Genomic DNA, 14315 nt, shown 5'->3' with positions numbered 1-14315 from the left:
CCTGACTTACCTCTCACAACGTCTTTATAAAGTATGTACTTTGATAATAATAGCCACTGTATATTGAATGCTTCCTGTATGCTAGACACTGCGCTAAGCACTTTACATCATCTCATTTATACTATACAATGTGTACATATATTCTATATTGACAAAACAAAGACTAGAAGAGTCCTGTGTTCTTCTCTTGGCAATATCAATTTAAAGGCACCGTGATTTATTTACTTGCATCTTCCTTCTGTCCTTAAATCATCCAAACCAATGTACAACAGTCATTTTTGAAGAACCTGATGTTCTTGGATTAACGTCAACCTCAAGAAATCAAGAAGCCAATCCCACTAAAAATACCAGGAAAAAGGAATTTCAAGGCTTGTTTGGTAACTAAGAACATGGAGAACAAGATGAGACGTAGAGTTCTGAGCTGAAAGCGCAGAGTCTGAGTAATGGTCCAGAACAAACAAAGTGCTCAAGATGGATGACTAAGGACATTGCTACAATGTTCTCAGCCCAGGCAATTAGGTCACCCCAGGAAAACATGCAGCTACTTGAGGATGGAAAAGAGCTTTGTGTATGCTTTCTGGCTGCTCCCTTGCCTTCTTGCAGGCTCTAAAAAATCAATGATGGATGCTCACAAGTGACTCTGTTTAGGCTTTTGCTATTCAAAGTATGGTCCATAGCTCAGCAGCCCTGGCATTACCGAGAAGCCTGTTGCAGCATCCAGGCCCCCACCTGAGAAATACTGGATCAGGAGCTCCATTTTTTCCAGATCCAAGGTGATTCCTATGTACCTTAAAGTTTGAGAACGTAAGAAATATTAGATCATCATGGAAGGAAAATGCAAACATCAGTAAGGTGCCAGCCTGATTGCATCCGACTGTTCAAAACCCTTCAGAAGCCCCCACTACCTTTAGGATAAGGCCCTAACTCCTTAACGTGGCTTTAGACTCTCATCTCCAGCCTCCTCTCCTCGCTCTTCCCTCTTATATTCCAGCCAAGCTCAACTGAATGCAACGACACAAAGCAGCCAGGCTTTCTTTTTGCTCCATGTGTTGCACATATTTCTACTGACTGAAATAGAACTGTTTTAAAGCCAAAGAACTAGAGCACTAGTTAGGAACAATGAACATGAAGAAAGGTCCCCTGGCCCACAGGGGTCCGGTGAATGTGCCTAGGTCAATGCACCAGCTCTGCACATAGCTCAATTGGAGAAGCACATCTCTTCCCAGGAGGCTTCCTGAGTCAGCAACTTACAGCCGATAGCATTTTTCAAGGGACCTTTTCATTTACACTTGGTTTAACTTGCTGACAGCAGCTCCAACACCAGAGAATGACAACAGGACTCTTAGGAGCCCTTCTTAGCTGACCAAATGTTGTAATGATTCATTGATATCTCTACTTGTCTTTCCTTCTCCAAATAGGCCTAGCGTTTAGTGTTGTACATGAGATGGATGTCAGCTGTGTTGACAAGAATGTCACAGGCTCTTTCACCAGCCAGCCTAGACAGCTTCCACAGGCCTTGGAATAGAAATGAGGCTTCCTCTTCTATAAGGGAAGTTAATACTGTATGCTAAGACGAGGCATTGATTTTTAAATGGAATCCTTGTTTTTCCTGTAAGCAGAAGGAGAGCTGAGTATTTTCATCACAAATTCTCTGTTACTTCAAGTCCATATAATTTAACTACCAATTTCTTTTTTTTTTTTCTGCTTTATCTCCCCAAACCCGCCCTGTACACAGTTGTATATCTTAGTTGCAGGTCCTTCTAGTTGTGGGATGTGGGACGCCGCCTCAACGTGGCCTGACGAGCCGTGCCATGTCCATGCCCAGGATCCGAACCCTGGGCCGCCGCAGCGGAGCGCGTGAACTTAACCACTCGGCCACGGAGCCAGCGCCCCAATTTCTTGATAGTAGAGGCATTGATTCACAACTAGTTAGAGAGAGAGATGGTTAGTCCTTAAAGTTTTCAGACCATCTAAAATACACCAGTCACGGCTCACAGATTCTATATTTTGCCAAAACTTATTTATTCAACAAATATTTTTAGGAGCCTATATTATTTTCAAAGTACTTTGATGATTAGAGAAAGAGAAAAAATTGAGATGTTTTCAGAGGAGTCCACGAAACCACTTGGCAGGGATACTCTGTTGCAGCTCCGGGAACTGCATTTCATCAGTGCAGCCAAGATCACTTGGTCTCTTGGCGTCTGTACTGGTTTCCTATTTCTAGGATCGTAATGGTTCCCTGTTATATAGCTGCAATAGTTTCCTATTGCTGCTTCGGATTACTACAAACTGAGGGGCTTAACACAATACAAATTTATTATCATCCAGTTCTAGAGGTCAGAAGTCTAAAATGGGTCTCACTGGGCCAAAATCAAGGTGTCAGCAGGGCTGTGGTCCTTCTGGAGCCTCCAGAGAAGAATCCATTTCCTTGTCGGTTCCACCTTCTAGAGGTTGCCTATATTCTTTGGCTCATGGCCTCCTTTCGTCTTCAAAGCCAGAGACGGCTGGTCGAATCAGCATCACATTGCATCACTCTGACTCTCCTGCCTCCTTCTTTCACTTACAAGCACCCTTGTGATTACATTGGGCCCATGTGGATCATCCAGGTTGATCATAGGGACCATATTCTCCCTATTACAGGATCTGATTTAATATGACCAAACTCACTGGAGATTAATATATAAGCAAAAATGATAATTTATTACTACTTACTATGAAAAATATAACTTTGGAGGAGTGGAGTAAGTGAGAATGCCCATGTTGGCTGGTCAGCACCTTCTTTTTCTGTAGGCAAATTGACACAGAAAATCTATTTTTAAATAAAAGACAGCTTGGAAAGCATGAAATCAGAGTATCAAATCAAGCCGAATGACTTGAATGGCTGGTAAAAAGAATCAATGAGAGAGAAGCTGTTGGTTGCATACATCTATGATATAGAAAAGTACCTTCTCTTCAGACTGGAGACAAGTATCCATTGGTATTCATTGTACACCATGGTACATTAAGATTTTTTCACTTAATGTGGCAAAATAATTTATTGAGAAATTCATTTGTTTTGTTCTTATTGCTTTGTAGAAAAATCTGAATAAATGAAACTACTTTCCTCTCACCTCCCTGAGGAGGGCCAGCAGGGTGTTGAGGCCCCAGGGCAGAGTTAAGAGATTTTCGTATTGAGCTTGACTGTGGTTCTGTGGTATGATAAGCAGAAATGCAGGAATTGCCTGAGTGGGAAGTAGCTTCTTCGAGAAGGAACTAAGGAAAAGCGATTCCTCTTTTTTTGGATGGGAAGGGCAAAAAGGGTCTGTGAGAGGGCAAGACTCTCTGAAGGGGCAGTATGTGGATGCTGAGTGACTGAATCCCTAGGAGCCTGGTGAAGGATCCTTATACCCACACTTGGAACTGCCAAATTAACACAGACTTCAAAAATGAGAATCTCTGTAGTGACCATGATGGAACAAAGACCAGAAATCTTTCCTCGGATGTTATGTAAGCACCTGTGCTCTTGAGAAACTATAGGGAGGAGGCAAGGCTCTCCAACACACGACAGATTTAAATTCTTGTCATTTATCTAAGTAGTGATATCAAGTCAACTTTGATTTAGAAAAAATTTTAGAAAAATAAGGTTATGTAACTTTTTTTTGGGTACCAGAGTTATGGAGAAAAACTCATACCAGCCACACAGGATTTTATCTAGGTGTTTCTGTCTTTGCTTATCTAATAGTCCATGTGGATATGACTTGGAGAATTGTCTAAACTGGACCAAAAGGCTACCACAAAAACTAATGAAATATCAGGCACGAAACTCTGAAGTATCAGGTCAGCTCTGGGAAGCAGATGTGAAAAATATATGTGGTCAAAGGCTGGAGGGCCAAAGGTAGGAAAATATGAAGGAAATTCCCGGGGCAATTGGTGGGCCATTTTGGATCTTGGGATCACTGAGGCAGGAGAGAAGAGACTGCAAATTAGGTTGAGCTCACAGTAAAGAACACTTTCAATGCTAGACTAAGAAACGGAGCTTTGCACTTGGTAACTGTTCCCAAACATGGGATCATCTTAGCTTAATGTCTTCCTCTTTCATAGGATGACATTCAGATCACACCACATAAGCCACGTGAGCAGCCAAAGAAATTTGTGCAAGACCCAAAACATGTGAAGTACAGGCTAGGTCCTGGGGAGGGGAGCTGTGGAAGAAGAAATTCAGAAATGAGTAAGGTCCTCTGCATCCACATTCTAGTGGGCAAGACAGAGTATAAACAACTTAATATTTTTAGTTCTAACGGCAGATAACTGTTTACCACTGCATTCATGCGAGACCCCAAACTTTTATACATACCGCATTTTTTGTCATGAAAATAGACCACAGAACAGGTGCAGCTTCTGGTTCTACTAGTCGAGCTAATTAGGGTATCTTCAAGAGAAAAAGTGGGAACCAAGTAACGAAGATAGAGAAGAAGAGGACTAAGGACAAGGTTCACGTATTAACTGCCCCACCTGGGGCACAGGCCCCTCATCCCATCATCTCCACAGGAACAGGCTGACCCTGGGGATCAGGGTGTGCCTGAAGCTGTGGGGCTGTGTCTGGTATTCTTGGATGGCTGGAAGCAAACAGCACTTTCACTGGGGTCCACAATCCTTTTGTTGCAACGTCCTATATCTCTTAAAGGTAAAGAGCCTCTTTCAGGGTGTGGCATCTCTGAATAGGCCCCCACAAACCCCAGGCCACCTGTCACCAGCAGAAGCAAATAGTACATGGCAGGACTAGTCTTCCTTCTAAATAAGGGAGTGCAACAACCCCAAAGCTGGGCTCTGGCACCCCTCAAGAAAAGCAAAATAAGGCGAGATTTATTAAAATTCAAGAAAAGAATTTCCAAGGACAGGGGCCCTCTCTTAGCATATTTCTTTCACTTGGGCTTTTACTCCAAAGAAGTATTACATCATGATAAGAGATTTAAAATATATTTACACATATACTGTATATATACATATATTATATTTGTACATATATTGTATATTTATACATATAAAATGTGCATATATAAAATATATCCATATATATTTTATGGTAAAATATACATAACACAAAATTTGCTATTTAACTAATTTTGAGTATACAATTCAGTGACATTAAGTACGTTTGCAATAATGTGCAACCATCACCAGTGTCCATCTCCAGAACTTTCTCATCATTCCAAACAGAAACTCCTTTACCCCTAAAACAAGAATTCATTTCCACTCCCCCAGCCCCTGGTAACCTCCATTCTATTTTAATTTTTTTCTAAAGTGTGATTTTTAATTTTTATTTTTTTAATTTTTTTTAAAGATTTTATTTTTTCCTTTTTTCTCCCCAAAGCCCCCCGGTACATAGTTGTGTATTCTTCGTCGTGGGTTCTTCTAGTTGTGGCATGTGGGACGCTGCCTCAGCGTGGTCTGATGAGCAGTGCCATGTCCGCGCCCAGGATTCGAACTAACGAAACACTGGGCCGCCTGCAGCGGAGCACGCGAACTTAACCACTCGGCCACGGGGCCAGCCCCCCTCCATTCTATTTTATCTCTCTATGAATTTACCTATTCTAGGCACCCCATGTAAGTGGAATCATACAAATTTGTCGTTTTGTGGATAATGGATGTTTCAGACAGACAGACAAGAGGAAAAGAAATGGGGACAAGCCAAATGCAGCTTCCCCGGGTTCTTTGGCTCCCTGACGCACGTCTTGGCTCCCCTCCTATGCCAGATCATCCCTCCCTCCCTGGGCACCCGTGCGGTAATGATGCCATTGGGCTCCTTCTCGCAGCTTGTTATGCAATTCATCTCATCTCAGCTCCTTCCTGTTTTGTGCAGACTGATTTCCCTTTGCTGACTCTGCTAGCTGAGCTCAAAAACAGGGTCTCATCTCTGCTTATGGCACAAATCGCTTCTTGTGAAGCCTGGCTGTGTTGGGGCAGGCAGCTGCCAGGTTTCTAATCTCCTGTGAGGCAGTCCCAGCCATAATGGAGCTTTGTGTGTGACCCATGGGTGTTGGGCATGAGCCCGGCTAGCTGAACGGTGCGTTGTTCTGATACCCTTACTAGCCTGGAGTCCCAGGTCTTGCAGGGCACTGTGACCTGGAAGATGACCTTCCCCATGAAAAATAAAACAAAATCAGCCTCTGCTTTTCCTGTGTGGTACTTGGTTTGTAAATATCAGTGACTTTCTCAGAATTGACCAATCCATTAGGCAGTCTTGAAAAGCCCATCCCTTAGCATTTAGCACTTGGGAAATTCTACTTGTAGATGGGGGGGGGTGGGGGTCTGGGGAATGGGGAAGACAAATACATTTCTAGTGAGTTTTCCTAATTTGAAAAATCTGTCCTTGAGCTTTCTTTGTTCTATATATACTCATCCATGTGGGTCTCCTTTATCTGTGACTAGATGTTGACTGTGTATGTTCAAATTTATAGGGTGCCCCACACAATAGCGTATAAGCCAGCCTATTTACCTATTTACCTGTCAGTAAAGATGATTTCAAAGTGGCTTTAGAGGGAACTGACCAAATCTTACAGTCTTGGTTCAAAATCGCCTAGTCTCCCTACAAGAATGCTTTTCTCGCCTTGGACTATGTCCAGTCCACCACCTAGTACAGTTTGCTTTGTTGACTAGCAGATGCATTGATTGACGTTGCGTGACATTTGCTCTTGTTTTAAGATCTTTCTCTTCTGCTTCCTCCTGATTTCTCTTCTCTTTTAAACATTCCTGAAACAGGCTCTTGCTTGGCCCCTTAATTTCATTATTCTTTTCTGTCTTGCTAGCGGCATGGTGGAAGCTGGACAAAGGTCTTAGCGTTAGCTACACCTGCCTTCAAAGCCTGACTGTGCCACTTACTAGCTGTGTGACCTTGGGAGGTTACAATACCACAGATGTTGATAGGATTGCTTAAACTCATGAGGAAAGTAGTGGGCACATAGCAGAGACTCAACAAAAGTTAGCACACACCTCACACCTTTTGCTTTTTAATTTAGCTTCATGTAAGCCCTTCCCAGTCTGCCTTCAGCCAACCTGAATTCCTGAGACAGAACCCCAGACGTCCAGGGTGCTTTCAAGTCTGAGCCAGTCTAGACTCCCATCAGGCTGCCCTCTGAGGAAGCCGGATGATTGACAGCGAGTATTCGCCTGACTTTGTGATATTGGTACCTAGTCTTCCTCTGAAGCACAGCGATTACGTGGCGCCGCCCCCAACCACTCCACGCCAGGCTGTGCCAGGGAGGGGGAATGGGGGTTTTCCAGAGAGACACAGGACAAGTAAAGCTCAAAATATGCCTGATGTTATTCCACAACCTAGAAGTGACAAAAGACGAAGCCAAGGGACTAAGGGAGTACGATAGGATTTGATTTTTACCGAGCTGAAAGGACTCTTCTAAGAAAGCCAGGACCGCTGCACCAGCGTGTTGTTACCGGTGTAGGCAGCTCGGAGATTTTTTCCCCAAGGGAGGCTGCGGCGCTGCTGGAGAGTGCTGAAGCCCCCTAGGGGCAGAGGGGCGTCTTGCGCTCGGCCCTCCTAACGGCCTTGGTTTCTATTTCGGAAAACTTCTGTACTGGTTGGCAGCTTCTCCCCAGCATCCGCCACGATCTGGATGCTATCTGCGGCATAGCTGTGGTGGGATGCCAAACCCTCGCTGCAAGAGGACAAGACGATTAGGTTGGACTAATGCTGACAGTGAAGTCCTGGGAGTTGGGGTCCCTGTGGAGCAGCCAGCTGACGTCTGAAAGACGCTGCTCGCGCGCGGGTAAATTGCAGGTCCCCGCTGGGCTGGCTGACCGCAGTGCAGACTTTAATTCACGTTACTCGCGAGGATCATTCTTCATTTCAGGTAATTGTACTGAATGCTAAATACCGCTGCTTGAAGCATTTAGGGTTGGGAATTCTTGTCCGCCAGGTCTGCGGTTATCTCATTTCGACCCCTGAAAGCGCAGTTCCATACGGGCCCCCAGAGAGAACAGGGCTTGATTTTGGGAGGGGGGATGGGGAGAGGGGCGCACTGCTGCTCCCGGCTCTCCCCAGCTCGCGTCGCCCAGGGCCCTGCGGAGTGGGGGCAGGGGGCACGGTAGCGGGACGCGGGGAGCGAGGGAGGCCTAAGTTCCCTCCAGCTCGCGTCCTCGGCCTCTCCCCGCGAGCAGCAAGCCTGGATCGGCTCCTCGCTTCCCTGCGGAGCTTCTCCGATTGCGCCAGTAGCCAGGGATGGGGGCAGGGGGAGGTGGGGGCGGTGGCTTGGCGGCCTCGGGCGCCGCTTCCCTCTCCTCCCTCCCTCCCTCCCTCCGCCCCTGGGGAGCGCGGTGACCTCGCCACGCTGCCAGGAGCCGCGCTCACCTGGCGCAGCTGCCCTCCGCCTGGTGAGCCGGGGCGGGGCTGGGGGCGCGAGCGGAGCCGGACGCAGCGGGGAGGAGAGGGAGGCAGCGGGAGAGCGGGTGGGGGGAGGGCGCCAGAGGGGCTCGCGCGGAGCAGAGACCGGGGGCATCCCGGCTAGGTCAGGGCAGTGTCGATGGCCCCCTGGAGAATGTAGGCAGGGGCTCCTTGGCAGCGGTGGCGGATTTTTATGGAGTTGACTTGCAATGGAGAGTGCAGGGCCACTCTCAGTGAGCGCCTCGCGTGGTCCCAGGCGCTGTGTTCCGGACTCAGTGGCTTTTCTCGGTTCCCCAAAAGCGCGCACACAGACTGCGAAGGCCCCCGGAGGACTCCCTTTTAACACACCCAAACCTGTGGATATCTGGTGGCAAAATCTAAACCAACAAACTTTGCTCCTTAATCGAGCTAGGTTGGAGCGTGAAGCGCGGCGCCGTGTTTGGTCTGAGCGCCGCTGTGAAGTCCACTGGAGGCAGCGGGAGAGCGGGTTGCTGCCTGTCCCCGCCACCCCGCCCGTCTGACCAGGCGGTTTGCCACCGAGCGCCTGCGAAATTGATGCCTTCAGCGTCGAGAATGTGGAGAACCTTCAGAAGAGGGGTTACTTAGCCCTAAATGAGGGTTAAGACAAAGGAAAGGGTATATTCAAGAGCTGTCCTTACTGTGTTATTACAGTGGAATTTGGAAGGATGTTTGAATTGAAGATGCAGTGGGAAAGCTTCGGTAGGGAACTGGGGATTGGGATACATGGGTTTCTTAGACTCTATCCTGAGGCCGAATAGCTGTGAGGTCTTGGCAAGTCAAGAAACTTCTTTGGACTTCAGTTTGCTTGCGTGTGAAGTGGGAGGATAACTCCTGCCCAACCTCTCTGGGTGGAGGTGTTTTGAAAAGTGTAAAGTGTGCTGTCCGAGCAGAACAACCAATAACCATTCTATAGATAAGAGAGAGAAGATGAGTTTTACTTGGGCCAGGCTGAGGGTCATGACCTGGGAAGGCACTTTCCACTAAGGGAGAAAGGGTTCCTGAGAAGCATGGGTTTCAGTACAGTTTTACACCTTTTTAGAACAAAGACCATACATTAAACATGTTCTGAATACACATTCATGAAAGTTTCAAAGAGGTATTCTGTTCAGATGAGCAGGTCGACATGATCCTGACATCTTAGAAAGGGGATTTATTTTAGAAGAACTAATACAGTCGTTACCTATAGGGTGGTACCGATCCTGGGATCTAGGAGGGGTAATTTGCCTTCTTATCTTAAAAGAGGGCCTTCTTTCCTTGAATGGTTAAAGCAGAGGTACTGTGTATGTGTGATAGGCTGTAAGTCAGGCTTCTTTAGTTCAAGCCGAATCAGCTTTGAACCAGAATAGCTACTCCATATACCTCCCTATGTGAAAATCTCTTGTCAGTGTTCTCTACCGAATCAGGTGTCACCATCTTGCTGCCCACGCTTCCCTCCTGGCTTTCCACAGAACCGTGTCTGGAGCAGAGTTAAGGCAGCAGCTTCGCAGGAAGGCTGGCGTTTTCCTGATTACTTGTCCACAGTGGCCCAGGTGTCTGTTTCTCAGTCTCTCCCTGCGGTTCCTCTTCACTGCACTACCACGGGAAACTGCCCATCCCCATGTGACCTCAGGGACAGGAACTGTGCTCTTTTCATCAGCTACTTTAGGGCTTGTGCAAAGCGGGGGAAGTGCTCGGAAGTTGAAGAAAAGTGAGAGTCGTGGCCCCTGGGGGAATAGACTTGATGAGACTGTTCTTCATGACACCGTTTAACTCCGAAAACATCATTGGCTCTCTGACGTTGGAGTTCTTGTTTTCTGACACGGGGAGAATTCTGTCAGACCCAAGGACAAACATCCAAGAATAAACATTCCCATCGGAGTGTTCTTTACAGGTAGATAAGCAAAGAGCTCAAGAAAGACTACCTTGCTTGCTAACACGTTTTCTCCCACTCATCTGAAGGCGCACAAATAATAGCATTGACAAATTTGAATAGTTTCCCTTGTTACTAAGTTTAGGTTCATATTTCTAATATGGAAAGGAGAGATTCACATGGTTGGTTGTGCTGCTGCTAAAATTTAAGCTGTTCTTTTTAGATAAGCATGTTCAGTCTTCCGGAGATGATAAACGTGAGCCGTGTTAGTGCCTGTATGCCATATTGTATCTTTTCATGATACCAAATAAGACCTCTGATTGGTTTTTCCACTTTAATTAAAAGGAGTTGAAAGATGAATCAGTTAAGAGTTTGGGAAATAAAACTAGATCTCCTTAACTGTGCTGTCTTGTACTGAACTGTAAGTCTTTATAAAATAACACTGATGGTGTTAATATAGCTAACTTTTATAGAATATTGTGTGGCAGACTGAGATGTGCATGTTACAATTCATTTAGTTCTCACAACAATCTGTAAAAAAACTGAACAGGGAGGTTAAGTGCCTTGTCCGCGTTCACACAGCTAGTAAGTGAGTGATATCTCTCAGATTGGCATAAAAATTGCGTTTGATTGGGACTCTGGTGTTTTTTTCTTAACTTCCGCACTGTGTTTTATCCCACACATACAGTGGCAGGAGGATGAGACGGAGGGCTCTGGATCGAGGTTTCAGAGTTCGGACCCAGAGCTTGTCACTGTGTGGTCTTCACTTCCTTTTTCTGGGCCTCAGTTTTCTCACCCACAAAATAGTGATCATAATCCCATATTGAGTGAGTGCTTTATTTCTCGCTGGTACATGAAGTGTGAACCGTGGAAGAGAAATACTTCTCAGCATGTGAAAGGAAGTTTCAGAGTGAAGAGTTTTTGTCATCTGTAGCAGTAGGCTGGGAAATGACAAATGGGACCCAGGAGCAAAGCCTGCTTGGGTGTGAAACTGGCTCCTTCTACTAACTGTGCTTCAGTTTCTTATCTGTAAAATGAAGATAGTGTTGTTATATCTAACTCACAGGTTTTTAGGAGAATCAAGTGTGTGTGTGTGTGTGTATGTGTGTGTGTGTGCGTGTGTAGAAAATTTAGAACAGCTCCAGGCACATAGTAAATGCCATATAAGTGTTAGTTATGAACTGATGATGATGAGTAGGATATCAGAAGAGAGTGCTATGGAGAAAATAGGACAGTAAATGAGGACAGTGTGTACCCGTAGGGATGCAGTTTTTAAAAGAGTGATGAGAAGAGTCTCAATCTGAGGGTAAACTTGAATAAAGATGGGGGAGTAGAGGAGTGTGGTGGGTGCAGGGGTGCAGAGGCAATAGATGGGGAGGTCAGAGAGGTAACTTCGGGACACATGGACAGATATAGCAAATGTTGAAGGGGCTTTTTAAAAAAATACTTTTACTTAGGGAATTTTCTTATGGAAAATTTCAAACTTTAAAGTGGAACAGGGGGTGGGCCCAGTGGCACAGCAGTTCAGTTCCCACGTTCCACTTCAGCGACCCAGGATTCTCTTGGTCGGATCCTGGGTGCGGACATGGCACCGCTTGTCAAGCCATGCTGTGGTAGGTGTCCCACATATAGAGGAAGATGGACACAGATGTTAGCTCAGTTAGCTCAGTCTCCCTCAGCAAAAAAAAAGAGGAGGATTGGTGGCAGATGTTAGCTCAGGGCTAACCTTCCTCAAAAAAACCCCCCAAAAACCACAAAAATAAAAAGTAGAATAGTACATGTACCCTTCTCCCACTTTCAACAGTTATCAACATGGCCAATAGTGTTTCATCCATATCCCCCATTGGCACTTCCCACTGTATTATTTTAAAGCAAATTCAAGAAATTCTTTCAACCATTTCCAGATACTTCTGTTACTGAGCAATGGGCTTGGTCTGTTGGCTGAGATCTGAGCCAATTAATCACAACAAGTTAAGAATCAAGAAAGGAAGCTTTTATTCACTTAGCCGGCATAATTGGAAGATGGCAGACTAGTCTCAAAAAACCATCTTAAAGAATTACAGAATCTTGAGGCAGTTATATAGGGAACATGGGCAGTAAGGAGGGGGTTTAGAAATGTCAGTCTTCAGGGATGGTGGACTCCAGGGTCCTTCCTTGTTCTTCTCTTCCGTCGGTGACGATGAGTATTCTACAGGGGTTCCCTTTTCCTGGAGGCCTTCTTGTTTCTTAGGAGTATTTGTTAAGATTGTTAAGAACAAAACTATCAGAGTACCTCAGCAGGGGTATGTGCACAGGATCAGGGCCATAAAATCATGAAAGCGTGTAGTGAGTCATAATGATTACATGCTAGAAGGGTTTTAACTAGGGAAGGGTAATTTAGCGTGACAAGATGGCCTCACTTATGTTCACTTACACTTCTCCCTATATATTTCTAAAAGCTGGGCACTTAACCAAACATAACCACAATAAGGAAGCTCTTCGACTTTGTTTCCCATCTATAAATTGGGACCAGCAGAACCTCCCTTCAGTGCTGGTTTAGAGACAAGGATGAACACCTGAAGCCCCAGTGAAGGCTCTGGCAGTCGGTGCCCAATTACAGGTAGCCATCATGTTGACGATGTTGTCTTTACCAGCCCTTGTTTTCTGTTTCAAAATGGTTCTATTGTGACATTTTCACTTCTACTTCCTCTGTCTTCTCCATACCTACTTTAGGTACATTTATTCAGTATTCCCTTTATCTGCTTTCTAGTTCCCCTTTTAACTTTCAGTGCCTTTGTTCACAGCCTGTGCTCCTTTGACCCCTGTAGCCCGTGAAATACCAGCACTCTCTAGTCTCCCTGGACCTTTTTGAAGGGAGATGAGTACTTCTTCCCATTTCATTTTTTTGGCAGCATTATTGAGTTTGAGATAACATACAGTTAACCCATTTAAAATGTCCAGTTGAGTGGGTTTAGTCTATTCACAGATATGTGCCATCATTACCACTGTTGATTTTAGAACATTTAGAACCTCAAAAATGTAACCCTGTACTCTTTAACTATCACCTCCTATCTTTCCATCCTTCCCCCTTCCCTGCCTAGCAACCACTAATCTACTTCCTGTCTCTATGGATTTACCTATTCTGGACATTTCATAAAAACTATATATATAAAAAAATATGAAATATCTTTTGTGATTGGCCTCTTTCACTCAGTATAATGTTTTCAGGGCTCATCCATGTTGTAGCATGAATTAGCACTTCATTTCTTATTATGGCTGAATTATATTGCATTGTATGGCTGCGGCACAGTTTGCTCTCCCATTTGTCAGTTGATGGACATTTGGGTGGTTTCCAATGGTGAATAATGCTGTCGTTAGCATTTGTGTACAATTTTTGTGTGAATATGTGCTTTCATTTATCTTGGGTGTATACCCGGGAGTGGAATTGCTAGGTCAAATGGTAACTGTGTGTTTAACCATTTGAGGAACTGCCAATCTGTTTTCTAATATAGCTCCCCTTTTATTTTGCCCAGACATGGGAATCTAGCCACCTTTCAAGTGCAGGTACCTACCCTTACTTTGGGTAAATTTTTGTGAGGATATTTTTTTCTAAGTCTTATTGAGTTATCTAATTATATTCATGTAGAAGTCTTTTTTTGTTATTGTTTTTTATGTGTAAGGTTTTAAGTAGAGCATTGCTTGAGCAGTGGTCCCCAAAGTGAAGGGTATGTATCTTTAGGGTACAAGCCGATTCACTGGAAAACAGGAACAAAATGCTGTTTTCGTGTATGCTTTGTAATTACATAATGTTTTGAAATAGTTATGTATCTGTAAGATTTATAAATAAGTAGTCCTACATTGGAGATGTATGTGCAAAGATTTTCTTTTTTTTACAAATAGGAAGATGAAATCATAAAATTTTGGGAACAACTGTTCTAAAGACATGGAATCAAGTATGGCAGTGTGATTCTTAATCCTATGTTTTGTGACAAATCTGATGGGAAACATTTCAAAATTACTTTGCTAATGACATTGAAAATATCCTGCTAATTTCAGCCCAAATGAGACATGGAAATACCAGTGGAAGGAGCT

The sequence above is a fragment of the Equus quagga genome, chromosome 6 (genome assembly GCF_021613505.1).
Source record: "Equus quagga isolate Etosha38 chromosome 6, UCLA_HA_Equagga_1.0, whole genome shotgun sequence".
NCBI classification, from domain to species: domain Eukaryota; kingdom Metazoa; phylum Chordata; class Mammalia; order Perissodactyla; family Equidae; genus Equus; species Equus quagga.
Note: the sequence above shows the minus strand (reverse complement) of the source record.